Below are 16,997 nucleotides of genomic sequence, written 5' to 3'. Positions count from 1 at the left end.
TGTAAATGCACACGTTTGATGGAAACTCATTTCTTCCTCAGTCTGGTAAGTGTGCAATGTGTCAATACATGATGCCAAGCATGTGATGGGCTACTCAAAAAAAACTGTGAGAGGTCATAAAATGAGCTATTTTATTTTCATAAATAGCCAAAATACAACCTGTGATGTTTTTGGGAAAACAGTGAGAAGTCGTTGCAACATGGCATTCTGGTCAAATGCTGCGAACAATGGAGGAAAGCACAGGTGCTGCTAGACAGACGACTGACGGAGTCTGTCAGTGTTTCAGTCAGGCACTGTGGTGTCACAGAGGGAGAATATGTAGAGCTTTAGGTGGCAATAAGCAATGATGCAGGTGGAGTTACATTAACAAAAGTGGTTATAAAATAAATTATGGAATAAATATGTGCTTTTAACAAATACTTGCAATAATTCATTTACATAGGCAGAAAGGCTCAGGTTATTTAAGATTAGCTAAGCATTTCATAAGCAGTAGATTTAGGAGGAGAGGGTTAGGTGGCTTCACACACTTAAAGCAGGTGCAGTTTAGACAGAGTCAGACAGGTTCTTTGTTTAAACTTATTTTACATTTCGGATGCATGATAAGTTTATGTATATTCTGTTATGTTATGACTTAATTAATCCCTGTGGTTTTCTGAGACAATCTTGTTTAGTAGTTACCCTTTTTTCTTAGTGATGTTTGCAGTCTATGTGCTTTTTAACCGTTCTTCCTCAGTGCCTCAAGATCTATTCCCCAACAGCTGCTGCCCAAGCAGTTAATTAGACTACGTGTTCATTGTTCTAATAACCCCTCTCCAAGTATGATTCTTCTTTATTTATGTCAGTTCAAGCAAAATCTTCTTATCTGTTCTTATGTTCCTCATCCCCTTAATCAGTTGGTAAAAATTTGACCTGTATTCATTAACACTTTCACTTTCCTGACAGTTCTGCCTGGCTCCTGTTTGTGTTTGTGTCCTCCGCTAACATACAACAGGACAGTTCCAAAGTTAGCTTTAGCTGATCCAGAAGAAGTGTGTCCTGCAAAGTCAATGATTCGATGCAATCACCTGGTGTTCCTTAATTAGAAAACCTTTTATGAGTCTGACTGCATGGTTTGATGGAATTGTTTCTGCAAGTGCCTTGATGACATGTGTTGTGAATTGGCACTATATAAATGAACTGAATTTAACTGAATTCACTCTGAAACCATGGATGACGGGGCCAAAAAAGAAAAGAAATATTGAAGGAGGGTTTTCTTTATCTGCTGACTGAAATTAAAGGTTTCTATATCAATGTGTTTCTCAGTGGAGGTTGCCATAATTTTCCTGCAGAAACAACTGCTGAGTTGGAATTCAGAGGCTGCTCTAATGTGGACATAACTAAAGTTCAACTTTCATTCCATGTATTGAATTATTTTATCAGTGTTATCTTTTTATTTGATACCAATTATACCTATTTATACCTTGCCTTGCCTCAGTGGCATTTGGCAAAACACCAAGAAGTTGTCCTTGTCTGCTGCTAAAGTTCAGAGGACATACTAAATGCATATAAGCTTTTGACACTATGTTATCTTTCTTTTCTAGAAGTGTGTCCAAAATCAGGGGCTAAGTCTTTTCATTGGTCATATTTGTGATATTTGTGACTATTTAAGTTTAAGTGAAGTAAGGAGGGCTGTCCAACTTCACAGCTCTCTCCAGATGTAGTTGGTAAATGCCTCTTTTTTATATACTTGCAGGATGGGGCAAGTTTATCCTTCCTGAGCCAACCTATCACATGATTCATTGCCATTTGGAGAAGATTGCGGAATGAGAAGTGACAATGCAAGAAGGAAAAACTGATTAAAGGTTGACATACTGCTATTACCGCCCTGCTCTATCTCCTACTCAATTCAGTTGAACATCAGTGTCCAGGATCCAAGGAGAAGACATCTCCATCTCATAAATCTGCACATTTAACATCATTATCAGCAATGCTAAGCTCTATGTCTTCTGATGGGGTCTGAGTGCTAAAAAAAGAGGTATATTAGTTAATTTCAGTTAACTCTCCTTACATTCTTGTCTCCTTGTGAGTCTCTCTAGGTTAAAATACTAGTACTTCTTTGCTCTGAGCAGTTCATATATTAGACATATCAACAATTGTTTGGTTAAAATTATGTGGCTATTCACCTTAAAAATATAATTTCGCAACTCAAACAAGTGTAACTTCTTTTTATTTATTTGGAAAAAATATAGAGGACAATGCATGTTAATGAACATTATCCAATGTAAATATGCTAGATTATCGCCTTAGGCTAATTTCCATCTGCAGTCCTCCGGGCAGGTTGATGTCACAGACAAATGCTTTGATCACAAAAATGTATTTTTTTGATTTTTTTGGTTAAAATAATGCTGGTTTATTTGGATAAAAATACTAGGTTTATTATTAAAATACTTGCACAATTCATTTAATTTAAATGAATTAGGATTTACTCTGATTTAAAGGGCCAACGTGGATATTTTTCAAATAATGACTAAGACTAGATTTTTGAAAAGCCCTTGGGAAAAAAACTACACATATATGTATGCTGTCTAAATTAATAATATATGGTTCTGCATAGTATTCACATCAAAAGGTAGTAAATTGCATGTGCAATTTTTTTTAGTAACTGCTATTATTGATGCAAAAATATTGAGATAGAGATTTGGCTTCGAACATTAAAATGAGCAGATTGCATGTCCTACGAGCAGTCAGAGAAAGTGACTATAGATAAAACATGAGGTTCAAAGCCACAGAAATGGAGTAAATACTGATAGTTATTAAAAAAAAGATGCTATGATAATTCAAAGTAATATTTACAGTGTACTTTATAAGGTTTTTAAAAGTCCTACAAACAAAAGTACAAGATCTCTCTATCCTCTCGTACCAATGCCTCTTTTGCAGAGACAATGACTGTAGAAATGAGTTTGCAACTGACTTTCAGGGCTACTAAAAAAGATGCAAAAACTGCGGCCATGGTTGAGTTTCCATTATGGAAAAACACGATGTACATGGTAAATGTTTACATTTACATACTCTACACCCACAAATTTATTTTGTTTGGTCTTTAGGATATGATCTGCATAATACTAAAGGCACACACACAAGAAAGGTTTGCACATGCTGTCTGCAGAATTGCAGACACGAATCACTTTGCACCTCTTTTAAAGATCTGCTCTGCATGTAAAAACACGTTTCCACCTGTTTTAGGACATGCAAACCTTCTTAACATCAGGCCCTAAATGGGTTAAGCGGTTGTTCTTTATCTCTGATTACAGAGTAGACTCCTCCATGACTGCAGAATAGCATAGCTCCCCATTCTAACGGATAATACACTAAATCTAGCTTTGAACAGAGTTCGAATTCTGTGTTTGCTGCCTTTAATGCTAGTGTATTAATGCAAATAATGAGATCTGTATTCTTGTTATCAGTTTATGGTTAATTTACTGACAAGTAAACTTTCAAATTAGTGTGAGCATTCCATGTTTGGAGGGGAACTGCTTGTTCCAGAGGTTGTGAATTACGTCCACATGAGAGCAACAAATCACCTACTGTAGTAGGGGCGACTACAGGGGTGGCTAATTGGCTCCTCCCCATGCAATCGTAATGTATTTCCTGACGTTGAAATGGGAATAATCTAAAAATAAGGTTAAATTAAATATTTTTAATATTCCCTCCTTTCTATATCTATCTGACTGTAAGCCGCAACAAATTTATTTGCAGTGCTTTAATGTAAAATACAGGTTTAATTACAGAAATATGCTAAAAGTAGTTTCATTAATTAATTTATTCTTTTACATTCAGATAAAATGTAAATACCCTTTTTATTTGAATATATTTTATGCAAATGATCCACTGTATCCACAGAGTTTCAGTTATTCTTGAGTCAAATCTGAGCTAGAAAAAAAAAATCTGGTGGGAAAACTAAAATAGAAAGGAAACAGCTTCCTTTGGAAAAATTAAAGTTACACAAAGACTGAAAATTTAAAGCTAATGAATGAAACAACAATTTTTTTTTGACTACAAAATTTAGTTTTATACATTTATAAATAATATGGCTTAGTCCCACTTCTGGATTTACCACACTTGTATGCAGTGGATATACCGTAAGTCTACAAGAACAAAACTGGTAATCAGTCTTTTTGTCAACTTTTAATTAAACATCAAAAACCAATATTATGAATTACCTGCAACAATAATGTATTATAGTCCTTTTGTTGCACTTGGGCATCCAATTTTAGCATTGTGTTTTAACTGTATTGCTTGGAATCGCCACAAAATGTAATCATTTCCTGTAGATGCATGTTTTGTTACGGGGAAGCTACTGTTTAGTGTGCTCAGTGGTAAGTTCTGACATGTAAGTCTCAATTAACTTTGCTGTTTAGAAGTCATTTTAAAGCTGCTCAAAGAAATTTGGATTGCAATAATAATTGCATAGTGATTGATGTTAAATTATGTCTCCAAGGTACGAATGTCATTTTGCTTCTAAAGTGACAAAAACAAGTGTGTGACTGTGTATGTGTAAAGGAGTCTGTAGTTCTTCTGTAATCTCCTATCTTTGTGTGCCGCGTAGACAGTTTAAAAGCCCTCTATTTACCTTCTGCATTGCTCTCCCTTTTCAAGTGCTGTGTAGGGTGTGTGTGTTTGTGTGTGTGTTATAGTAAGGGAGAAAGAGAGAGAGAGCACTATAAGTGCTCTTGTGGGGGTGGACAGCTGGTCCAAAACAGCCGTTTTAGTCTCCAACAAACCGTAACATGTCAAACATGTAATGTAGGCTGCAACAGAGCAACACGTAAAACGCTCCATTGACTCGCACTCAAAGCTTCAGGCAAATCAAAGGAGGAAAATAAATATTTTGGCTCAATTACTCAACCTGAAGCCATTAATCATGTTTGAAATTTTACAAATGATGGAACAGAATTAAAACGACTCAAACAAATGTGACGCGGAGAATTCCTGTGCTTAGTTAGATCGCCTCAGGAAAGGTAGGTGAAAGAGTAAGGTTGTCAAGACGTGTCGTGCGCTTCGATGTGTGTGTTTTTCATGCTCGCTTAATAATCCTAAACTCGTTCTGCTTTGAGATTGCTGATCTTTTGTTTTCAAGGGATGCAAGTTAGTTTATCACAACTTTAAGGTCTCATCAAAGATGAGAGCAACAATTTAGATAGCAGACACTAAAAGATTAAGCATTTAAGTTGTTTCATTGATTTATACATTGATTTATAAACTGCCTTCACTTGGGCCTCCTCCAATGGTTACAAAAACATGCATTTCAGGTAAATTACTAATACCGCTCACATACTATTGCTTAACTGCTCCTTAGTGGTGTAGAATATGGTATTATTCAATGCCTTTGGTAACTTACTCTTCAGCTTCACCTTACAGTTTCAACTCTGCAGCATCCATAAATTAATTGGAATATGACAAGATGCTCTTACAACCACTTAAATATATCTGCAGTGAATCCATGTTAACATTGCTCAATCCTATGTAACACTATGCAAATGCTCTGTCTGCCCTGATGAAAATTAATTCTCCTCACAGGACCAGTTGCTCAAGACTGACTGAAAGACACGGATGAGCACATTCATTGTGGAAGAAAAGGACTGGCCTGTGCACAATAACAACCTTGACCCAAAAGAATATCTTTGGGATTAGTTAGAGCGGAAACTGTGCGCTTATCCAACATCTCTGTCAAACCTTAGAAATGTGCTTCTGGAAAAATGCTTTGAAGTTCTCATAAACACACTGCTAAACCTTGTAGGAAGCCTTCCAAGAAGAGTTTAAGCAAGGATTAGAAATGGGATGTCACTCAAATTCATGCCAAGTTATTATTTTTAAAAAGGGTTTCTATGTTACTTCAGTTACTCTACTGTTTGGCATTTTTCCATCAACATAAATGTAAATGACTGATACAAGTATAACTGTCTTTAGTAACAAATGTCTGAGTTCAAATGATGCTAAAATCTTGTGGCTCTCTTAACTCACCTTTCTTGCTGTCTATATCCATTACATGGAAAAATCAAACATTATTTCTCTAAGAGGTTAACAAACTACAGTACAAAAAACAAACCTCTGTTATTTAAACCTAGGCCTGCAGAAAAGAGGACCTGCAGCTCTCAACACATGAGATACTGGTTCAACCAGTTGAAGTAGGGCTTCAAAGTAAAGATTCACCGCCAGATCAATCAATTTATGTCCCACCTGTCAGTTAACTAAGAGTCTTGTTTTGCATCATATAACCCTACTTGTTTCTGCCAAAACCGACTGTCTTAAACAACATTATATTATATATTTAATATGAATAATAACGACAAAATTACAGGAGTATTTATATAATAGGGTTTTATTGTAAATGTGGTAGCACAGCTGTCCCAGAAGCTGACTCATCAGAGGATTGAGGTACTTTGATAGGTGTTCACTCGCATATGCGGCTGTTAAAAGCTGCAAGGCTTTTAACTGGAATATGTAAGAGGGAGCAGAAAACTCCCATCCTGGCCTCCCTCCATTGGCTACCTGTGCATTTTAGAGTTAATTTTAAGATTATTTTATTTGTTTTTAAGTCTTTAAATGACTTGACACCCTCCCACCTCTCTGAGCCTCTCTACCTCTATGGTCCCTCTCGGTGCCTCGGGTCAGCTGACCTGCAGCTCCTCGGGGTACCGAGGTCCAAACGAAAGCTCAGAGAGCTTTTTCGGTTGTTGATCCATGGTGGCTGGTTTTATTTCTTTTAAGTAATTTATTTAATTAAATTTGGTATGTTTTATTCCTTTAAACTTATATGTTGTTTCTATACAATTTTAACTTTTACATCACTTTGTGGCAGCTGTGGTTGTTTTAAAGGGCTGTTTATTATTGAATTTAAGGACTGATTATCTGGGTAACTGTAGAACCATAATTGCAACTGCACTTTATGTTTATGAAATTTAAATTTGTTCAGTAGAGTTTAAAAATGGCGGCCTGTCAAACTCAGAAGATAAGGAAACCCTGACTTGCTATCTGCATAGCAGGCAAAAGTAATTGCAACCGTTTGATCCTTCTTTTACTTATTTTGGGGCCACTGACAATCCAAAAAAACTTGGGAGTATAAAAGTATATGATTTTTTTTTTTTTTATATGATAGACCACCGCAAATAAACACATCTTTTCTTTACAAATAGACATCTGAAAAGTCTGGGATACATTTGTGGTAAGCCTCCTTTAGTTTAAAATGCCTCAGCCAAAATCCAGTGCTTATAATTAAGATCTCATAAGTCAGCCATTTAGAATTCAGGAACCATCTGTGATTTAAAGGTAGTACTTGCTGCTTTATTTGTTCAAGTGAGACCAAAGCAAAACATTTGACTGACATTAAAACACAATTTGCAGCAGAAACATGAAAAATATGACCATACACATCACTCTAAACCCTCTCTTACTGTCATGAACATGATGAAAGCAACATGCTGTTTGGAAAGTTACTCAAGCAGAGACAGGGAAGATGGTCAGAGGTGATGGAAAGATGCATTGAGCTGAAAGCCGGACCAACATGTAAGAAAATCCTGTTAGAAGTCAGAAAAAGCTGAGTCTGGGGCAAAGGTTCACCTTCAAGCAGCCTAAAAACCCTAAACATGCAGCCACGTTTTGATGTACAATGGTGTACATCAAAACATAGGTTGAATGTCAAACCCTAAATTCAAGAGAAATACTTTTCCCTGTCAGTCTGCTTCAAAACTGACAGGGCTTTTTTTTTCTAAAAAAGAATAGGCTTCAGACCAGCAAAGCTGTTGGAGGGAGACCCTAAAAGTCTTGCAGTTATGAAAAGGCTGTATAATCTTCTTTATACTTTTCAGTTATAGATTTCTTCATAGCTCTCTTACATAAAATCCCAACTAAATAGAAGCTTTTGAGCACTGTAGGAATCTGCCAAGTGCTGGAAGGAGTTACAGACTTAAAGCATCAGTTGGTGCTTAATTTTAGAGCTTTGTCCTCCAGCAAGAGAAAGTAATTTAAAGGTGGAGGGTAGAGAAACACACACACACACACACACACACANAAAGTAATTTAAAGGTGGAGGGTAGAGAAACACACACACACACACACACACACACACACACACACACACACACACACACACACACACACACACATATATATATATATATATATATACATGTAAATATATGTAAATCTAATGAACAAAAATCCCTTCTTATCCACGCTGTTTCCTGGAAGCTCCTCTGACACAACAAACAAGTTTATTGTGATTTAACAACAATGGCAAAGTTAAAGATAATTAAAAACACACAGCACTTAAAATATTTTACAGCACCATTGGCTATCATTAAAACCTTTCATCAAGGGCAAAGCGGGGTAGGGCATGGGCAGAGTATGCAACACATTTAAAGAGGGCCTTGGGCTCGATCCAAATAATTCAAATTGGTAAGGCTTACCAATTTAGGTGGTAGTAGCCATAAGTGCTATCGGAATCGTGTTGGTAGGCAGAAAGGGGCTAGGATTAGGAAGCAGTATTATTCCATCACCCATTTACTTAGCATAGCTACCATCTGATCTTCCAAGCCACAGCAAGTCGCTCAAAATCCTTTGCATGACAGGCACAGCCCCTCCCCCCCAAAAAAAATCATTATTTCATCATGTGTACTCTTACACATGGTAATGTACGCACCTACATATGTTTTGAGTTTTACACAGGGAGCTTCAACAATTCTCTCTAGTTGGGTACCTTTGTTTTTTGAAGCTCCTTTCCTGAACGCAGGAATCTTTTTGACAATTTTGACCACTGTCTTCCATGTGCATGGTCACGTTATAACCTCCACAAGGCTGGGGCTTTGTAAAATGGTAAATGGCATGTACTTATAGCGCTTTTTCAAGTCAGGAGACTTGAAAGTCGGAGCTGGGGCTTGAACCATCAATCCTTCGATTTCAGGGCAAACCCCTACAGCCGATCCCACTGTCGCCCCGGTGTGTCACTGGTACGCAACAGGGCGCCTGAGCGGGATTCGATCCCACACACTCCCAGGTGAAAGTCAGCTTGGAAAAGCATGCAGTTCTATAAGGCAATCAAATTTAACAAAACAGTGAGAGAAGCATATAATCAGGGTTTTTTTTCCTACATTTTGTGCAACTTAGTGAATTTTGCTAATGTATTTGCTACCCGTTAACAGTTGCAATGTGTTAAAATGAAAAAGACATTAAAGCGGTTAACTATCGTTGCAATGCACCCTTTTTGTATGATTTAGAAACATCCTATATTCCAGTTAAAATACTGGAGCCAGCAATAAATAGAAGAGCTGCTCAATCCAATAATTATCTAGATAGTGACCAGACATAACCCTGTTTACACACCTGAGCATTCTTTCTCACAATTAGGCTCAACTTCAGTAAGTCTATAATATCCACTAAACTAAACGCTCACATATGCAAGCCCTTCAACCCTCCGATGAATGAACACTTACCTGCTTTATCACTCTAATTGCTTTTAAAAACATGACAGAGATGGGAACAACACATAGAGTGACAGCTTGCGGTGTTCTCCTGAGGGACTAAGTCAACAAGTTTAGACACTGACATGAAAGAGCTCACACACCTCTGCGGTTATGCTCACTCACACGGACGACCAATTGATTAACTCATAAATCAGCCTCATCCCAAGCCCCGGGCCTTGAAGCATCCCCCTCCACCTTCAACCTAAAGAACTTTAAAAAAGAAAAAAAGATGTGCTGTGAATCCACGGCCCAACCCTGCAGCCTCCAGCTAAGTAAGTGGAGGCGGGATGTTCCAGCTCATGGCAGAAGCCCAGCAGGAGGGAGAGGCCAGGTGGAGCAGGTAGAGTGGGAAAAAAACCAGGGTGGGTTTCACTGAAGCGAGAGTTATGGGATTAGTGAGTGTTATTACAGAAGACAGGAAGGGATTGAGAGAGGAAAACACAGAGGGATTTGAAGAGGGATATAAATGTGTTAAAAAGACAAAAGACAAAATAGGCCTAATCAAATGCTGTGTAGTGCTGCCAAAAACTGGGGGAGAAACAAGGGGAGACAGATATGGAGACAAAGAGGGAGAGAAAGCATAGAGGAATGCAGTAAATCCCTGAGTGACTGAAGTATCCTCTCGAGAAGGAAAAGAAGAATTTTTATGTGCTGCAGGTGAGCAGAGCAGAGAGGGAAAAGGAAAAAAAGACAGAGATGGACAGATGGAAAAAGACGGATGGAACACGGGGGTGGCCGAGGGAATTTGAGAGAAGCGTGAAAGGGTCTGATTGTTGCAAAGAGAAATGGGGTGCACAGGGTGAAAATGGAGCAAAAGTGACTTAAATCAAGCAAAATGGCTGCTTTCTTTGTCAGAGAAGATGGCACATAGATAGACATGGACAAGAAAGGCACAAATAAGTGAATTACCATCAAGAAAGCGCACAGAGAGTATCAAAGATGAAGGCAGAAGACAGACAGTAAAAAAATTATTATTTTTCATGAAAATAATAATAGAATTATTCTAAAAAAAATCTTGTATTAGAAAAAAAGCAGACCATGGTTTTTTGGACATGAAATATGTGAGATATTAAAATGTAACAGAATTATGATTGGAGGTTTCAAAAGTATTAATGCTTATTGCTCAAGTAGAAGTATAAATACTTTTGCTTAAAAATACTTTTGTAGAGGTTAGAGTATCAACGTAAGCTTTTTACTCCTGTAAAATTGTACCATTTTTTAAAAATAAAGTAAATGCACTGCACGACAAAAATTTTAAGGACATAAGTTCTAAACTTTATACTTGTTACTGCACTACCTTGTTAAAGGACGTTTTTTCTACAAGTCTGGATAATAACTTCCTTATACTTAATTCTCTTAGTTTTATAACTAATTGCAACACTGTAAGATTTAATTTTGCATCATCTTGAAAAACTCTTTATTTTGGTATGAGGTGAACAACAAGTTGGTCCAACCACCATGAAATGAACTGTCTGGATAAAAAAAAATTATTTTATTGTTTTTTGTTGTTTTTTTTTATACCAACAGACCATTGCAAAATTGCAAAACCATATTTGCAAAAAAAAATTATGGAGTAGGAGTAAAAAGTTAGCTAAAAATAATCACTCCCCTCAAAGTATAGATAGCTAAAACTTCTTCATGAGTAAGGTATTGAAATATTATTACTTTGTTACCTGACTCTTCTGGTTATGATTAAAGGAAATTAAGTTTTCAATGTTGTTTGGCCTATTACATTATATAAGGATTCAGTTTATCGAAGGTTAATTATATTTAGGTTGGTTAAATGTTCAAAATATTACTATTAACATCTAATAAATCTTTAACAAAAACTATACCCTCACTTTTTTAATCCTTAGTTAGAATTGACTTTTAATAGCAAATTATCATCCATTTGTTTCATATTACAGAAACATGTGACAAAAGAATTCTGGGTAAATTCTTTCTGACAAAGTAGGGATATGTTAGTGGAGGTAACAATTTTGTGTTCGTAAAAATCACATTTCAAAGCACAGGAACAGAATCGTCACCATTATTTTTACCTTTTTGCTCCCAAGTCACATGCAACAATAGAGTGCGGAAAATACTCTTCATAATACATTTGGAGAAGAGCACCTGACAGCTTTGGAGAATTGGGACACATTATGCACCAATACCTATCACACAAACGCACAATTGAAGCACACAACAGTGGATGTACAAGGACTGGGGCACACAAGAAAAAGAACACATATTCTAGCCCTACCATGATAACAGATTGTTTGCATTACATTGAACAGTTATGTGGGGGTTAACCGGCTCCACATCCAGCTGGATGTTTATAACGAAAAGTGGCCTTCACCTGAGTCAGGGTTCCAGATGATATGTTGAACCTATGGTCTATATCTATACATGCTCCAGCTCCACATAAAGCATTTAGAGGTGCAGACTAGTGTTGCACCAGTTTCTACCTCTCATTTTGCACATCCCTAATGGTGCTGCTGTGTTCAAATATCAATTACTGTAAAAATTCCCATAGCTGTATCTTGGTTATATATTTTCCAGGTGCACAGTATTTGTATTGTTAAAACACTTTACATTACAGTATTTTATTTGCTTATTTTCTGACTCTTCATTGTTATGTTAATATTACACACTTTCCTAAGGTCCACATTGTGTGACAATGTTTTCTATAATCATTTTGCTGCTCTAAACACCATAATTTCCGCATTGCGGGACAATAAAGGGATTTTTCTATTCTATTTTATTTTACTCTATACACTTGCTGCTAATTTGAGTTTCTATTGGATATGGCAAAAATAACACAGAAAGCAATATTAAATGTCAGAGTTTCGGATACAAAAGCAGGATTGCAAGAAATGTGCAATGTAAATGGTAGATGGTAAAACTTTCATGTATAAAGTGTATTATTTAAAAAAAAAGTTATGTTTTGCTGAATTGTCCTTTCACTCCAAGTTGCCTACATCCTATAGAAAACGTTATATATAACTTTCAACTACCTCTGTGTAATTCTGTTTGAGTGGTTGGTAAAACTAAAAATTGCTCTGAATACTTTAATCTTAGAGATATAAGGGCCCAATGGCATCTAAAAAGCCTACAGATTGAGAGAGTTTCTGTACAGATCCATAAACCATTATTCTTCCAATGGTTTTGTAAACATAGTGATCAGCTAAAAGAATTATAATGCTTAAAAAAGATTTAAAGTATATCAATTAAATAGCATAAAGAATGTTGAGTGTATCATCTTTTTTTGGTGGATGTTTTGGTTACTGTTGTGTCTGCTATCTTAAAGCTGACATCAAAGTTTTCGATAGTGCGTTTTTGGCATCCACAAACCCACACTGCTTTTCAAATTTTCCCCTGGGCACAGGCTTATACTCATACTGTTTTTGAATCAGTTGGATCAAAGCATTCTGCTTCCAGGTATACAGTTTTCATAATAGTGGAGAATAATGCTGTATTCTGCCAACTGTCTGTCCAAAACAGAACTTAAAAAAAAATCTACATATTTGGGTTAAAGCCAAGCTTTTGATGTAAAATGAATTAAAATGACCAAAATCACTGTGTCCTTTTACTCATACTCAATACACTGTATTATTATGTGCTGTGAATATTGATACCAGAGCTGTCATAGCATTAATGTTAATCACTAAAGTGAAGTATAAATCCTATTTTTTAAAAACACTTTTGTAGAGGTTAGAGTATCAATATCAACTTAAGTTTTTTACTGAAGTAAAAGTGTAAAAGTACCATTTTTAAAAGTACTAAAAGTGTAACAGTTAAAGTAATGCAGGAAAAAAATGTTAGGAGCAGAAGCTTTAAACTTTATACTAGTTACTGCACTACCCTATTAAAGGAACAGTTTCTACAATTCTGGATGATAACTTCCTTATACTTAATTTTCTTAGTTTTATAACTAATGGTAGAGGTGTCAAATTTAACTTTGCATCATCTTAAAAAACAATTTATTTTGGTATGTGGTGAACAACAAGTTGTGACAGCACCAATTCCAACCACAAAGAAATTAACTGTCTTGATGAAACTCATTATTTTGATGGTTTTTAATTTTTTTAGATACCTACAGGCCATAACGAAAATCAGCTTAAATGAAACAAAACTAATGAGTCAATTTTTAAAATGTAAGGAGTGAAAAGTACAGATAATAATAAAAAAAAAATGTAAGGAGCGTAAAAAGTTATCTAAAAAATAATTATCTCTAGTAAATTATAGATAGCCAAAATTTATACTTAATTAAGGTAATAAAATATTTGTACTTTCTTACTTTACACCTTTGATTGATACAACATTTTCACATTGATGTTCTAGGATATTAATGAAAAAGAAGGTAGCTTTTGGAGTAGCTCTGTACCAGTTTTGCGGCCTAGTGGTTAGGGCATAGACCTTGGAATCCTGAGGTTCTCAGTTTGAGCCGCACTTCCACAGACTTCCACTCTGGGTCCCTGGGCAAGTCCCCTAACCCCACACTAATCCCCAGGCGCCGCACAGTGGCAGCCCACTGCTCTCCAAGGGGATGGGTTAAATGCAGATATACATTTCTCCAATGTGAGATCAATAAAGTTTAATTATTATCGTATTTATTTATCTTACATTTCTGTTTCTTTTGAAAGATTTTTTGCAATATAACATTTGTTCCTTAAAATTTGTTAAACCATTGTTATATTATGTAAGAAGGAAGGCAGCCTTTTGTTTTGCTCTGTTGAAAACAGAGCTGCTGATTGACTTTTAAAAGCTCAAATAATACCTAAACTGTAACCCAAAATCCTGATTAAGTTCGAGAGAAGAGGGACATTCATTGACATCCATCAGATCGATCATAATGGAGATGTGAGCCACCCAGGGTTATGGGAATGCAGTATGTAGTGTAGCTTCTCCTTTTCAGTGATTTTTTCTGTTAACTTTATAACTTCATCTACCAGATAGGTAAACATTTATCAACAAGTTTCTGGCTAAAGTTACTCTATAATAATGATTATGCCTAAAACCAACTCTCAAACTTGTTAAAAAAAAAAATAATAATTCAAAGGGAGCATAAAATTCATTCAAGGCATAAAACAATAAAATCTGTAGCATTTTGTTTTAATCAGTATCAAAGCAGATAATTAAAATAATTTTCTATAATCTACTCACTCCACTGTAGGATATATGGTTCTCAGACCAATAAAAAAAAAATTCCATCAGCAGAGGTTTGCTTAGAGTGACAAAAACATTTGCTTAAAAAAGGTATTCAAGTACTGATACACTAAGACACCCTCCAAATAATTAAACCCAGATGATCCAGAGGTGTGTAAAATCGAACCCAAAGGCATGCAAACTGATTCAGAGTTTTGAGGGAATGGATGTTCTTAGGAGCTCGATAAAAAACTAGCATGACCTTATGATGCAATGTCACCAGTGACATAGGTCCAGTTGTAATATTTTGCTACTGAAGATTTCACAGTCAATTGTTAGCTGTAATACTGTACAAATGGAAACAACCAGAAGTGAAAGTAACTCAACAATAATGGAGGTAATAATTTTAAATGAGTAAGCTTGGCCAGCAGATGTTAAAAAGCCTAGAGCAGTGTTTCCAAACCTTTTTTTTTACTTGTGTACCGCTTTGGGCATTTTATCCTACCATGAGTACCCCTTAGTAAAAAGTATTGAGGATTGTCCAAAAGTGGAAATTACAAAAAATAATTATAAAAAAATTTTTTTACTTGAGCATTTCATTCTTTGGCATTTATTCTTACCAATTCAAATAAAAAAACAACATAAATATGCTGCCCGTAAAATAGCAAGTAAATCAAACTAAATACAAAATAAAATCATATTATAAATCTGCCTTTATAAAACAGGAGCTCCTCTGAGTAACTCACCTATAATCATATTAAAAACTTGAGGAATTGGGAATAAAATACTGAACAAAAATTATAGTCAGAGTCTACATTTTTTTTTAAGTTGTGTTCATCATTCATGACGCATGAGCTGCATTGATGAGCTCTGATAGCTCAGGTGTGGAAAAACAGCTGATCCCAGGCTGTTCTCTACAAAAACATACTTTTGGTTAAAAGAGCTTGTTTAGATCCCAGTCAAACCCTATTTTATCTTATTACCTGAGAAAAAAAATAATTTAATGTACCCCTTGCAATGCACTCGCTGATCACTACCACCAGTGGCCTGCGAATCACTGGCCTAGACGACAGAGAATTTATTCTCTCCAATACAGTGGTAATGATTTTTCTGGAGTAACAAACCCACCACTCTGTCTGGCAATCCACTGAATTAATCTGCACTATGGCAGTTGTAAGTTTAGTGCATAATGGATTATTATGAAGTGTAATTGATTTCTAGGAGTTGGATTTGGACCCTAAGGTCCACATCATATATGACACATTGGTAATACTAGCCCTAATACCCTTGGGATCAATTACTAAAGACACTTCTTCATCCTTTTCTTTGGCCTTTTCATCCAACATCTACCTCACAAATAGTGTTCTGGAAAATTTGTCATTAGTAAATAGACTCCTAAACTGTGTGGAAAGGTTTTCCAGAAGCATTGAAGCACTTATAGCTGCAAATGTTGCAAATCACAAAACCCTATGGATAATAAATGGGATGTCAATGTTAGTTTTATGTGTTTTGGATCAAGCAGGGGTGCTAATTTGTCATTTTTTCTACTTGTATAAACACTAATAGATTATAACTTGATATTCAATTGGTGTAAACAATCCAAAGCAAAATAAATAGAGTTACAGTGTAGTGCATAATTGTTAGATAACACCAACTGAATTAAATATGTGAAGATCTAAATACTTAACTGAGGTAAAAAAAACAAAAAAAAAAAAAAACATTTACAAATTGGTTTGTTTACTGTTAGAAATTGAAGGACAACATTTTTACTTCTAGGTAAAAATTAGGGTAAAAAAAACAAAAGGGTTGACTGACGCAGAGCTAGAGCTGATTCTTACATAAAGTTTAATATTTCACTGGTTTGTTTTTGTCAGATTCTCTGTAAATCTTGGTTTTAATAATAAGACTAACTCAATGAAGGTGCACATGGTCTAAGAATTTCCTGTGTTACATGATGATGGATAGAGAAAGACTTTGTTCTTTTCTTAAAGATTTAAAAGTGGCTGTGTTGAAAAGCAGAAAAACATATAATCCAAAACAGAAAAAAGAATGGAACTTCAGAAGCGAATGAAAGCTCTCCAACAAGATTACCCACAGCTCATTGCTCTTTATTTATGAGATCATTGTGTGTCAATCAAACAAGCAGGCCCGTCTAAGCCTGGCGTACCAGGCTTGCTAATAATATCGATGCCTCGTCAAAAAGCTGCCTGGCTGAGTCCTACTAACAGAGCTCAGCTGTCCTGTTGCGTATTAGTTCCAGCGATTTGTCTCTGCTGCGCTGACAGGGAGAGACAGCCAAAGAGGGAAACCGTGAGGGTGACTGTGAGTGATGGCTGTTAGATAGCTATGCACGACAAGCCTCATTCCAACGAA

The sequence above is a fragment of the Cyprinodon variegatus genome, unplaced genomic scaffold, assembly GCF_000732505.1.
Source record: "Cyprinodon variegatus isolate N-32 unplaced genomic scaffold, C_variegatus-1.0 Scaffold130, whole genome shotgun sequence".
Lineage (NCBI taxonomy): Eukaryota > Metazoa > Chordata > Actinopteri > Cyprinodontiformes > Cyprinodontidae > Cyprinodon > Cyprinodon variegatus.
Note: the sequence above shows the minus strand (reverse complement) of the source record.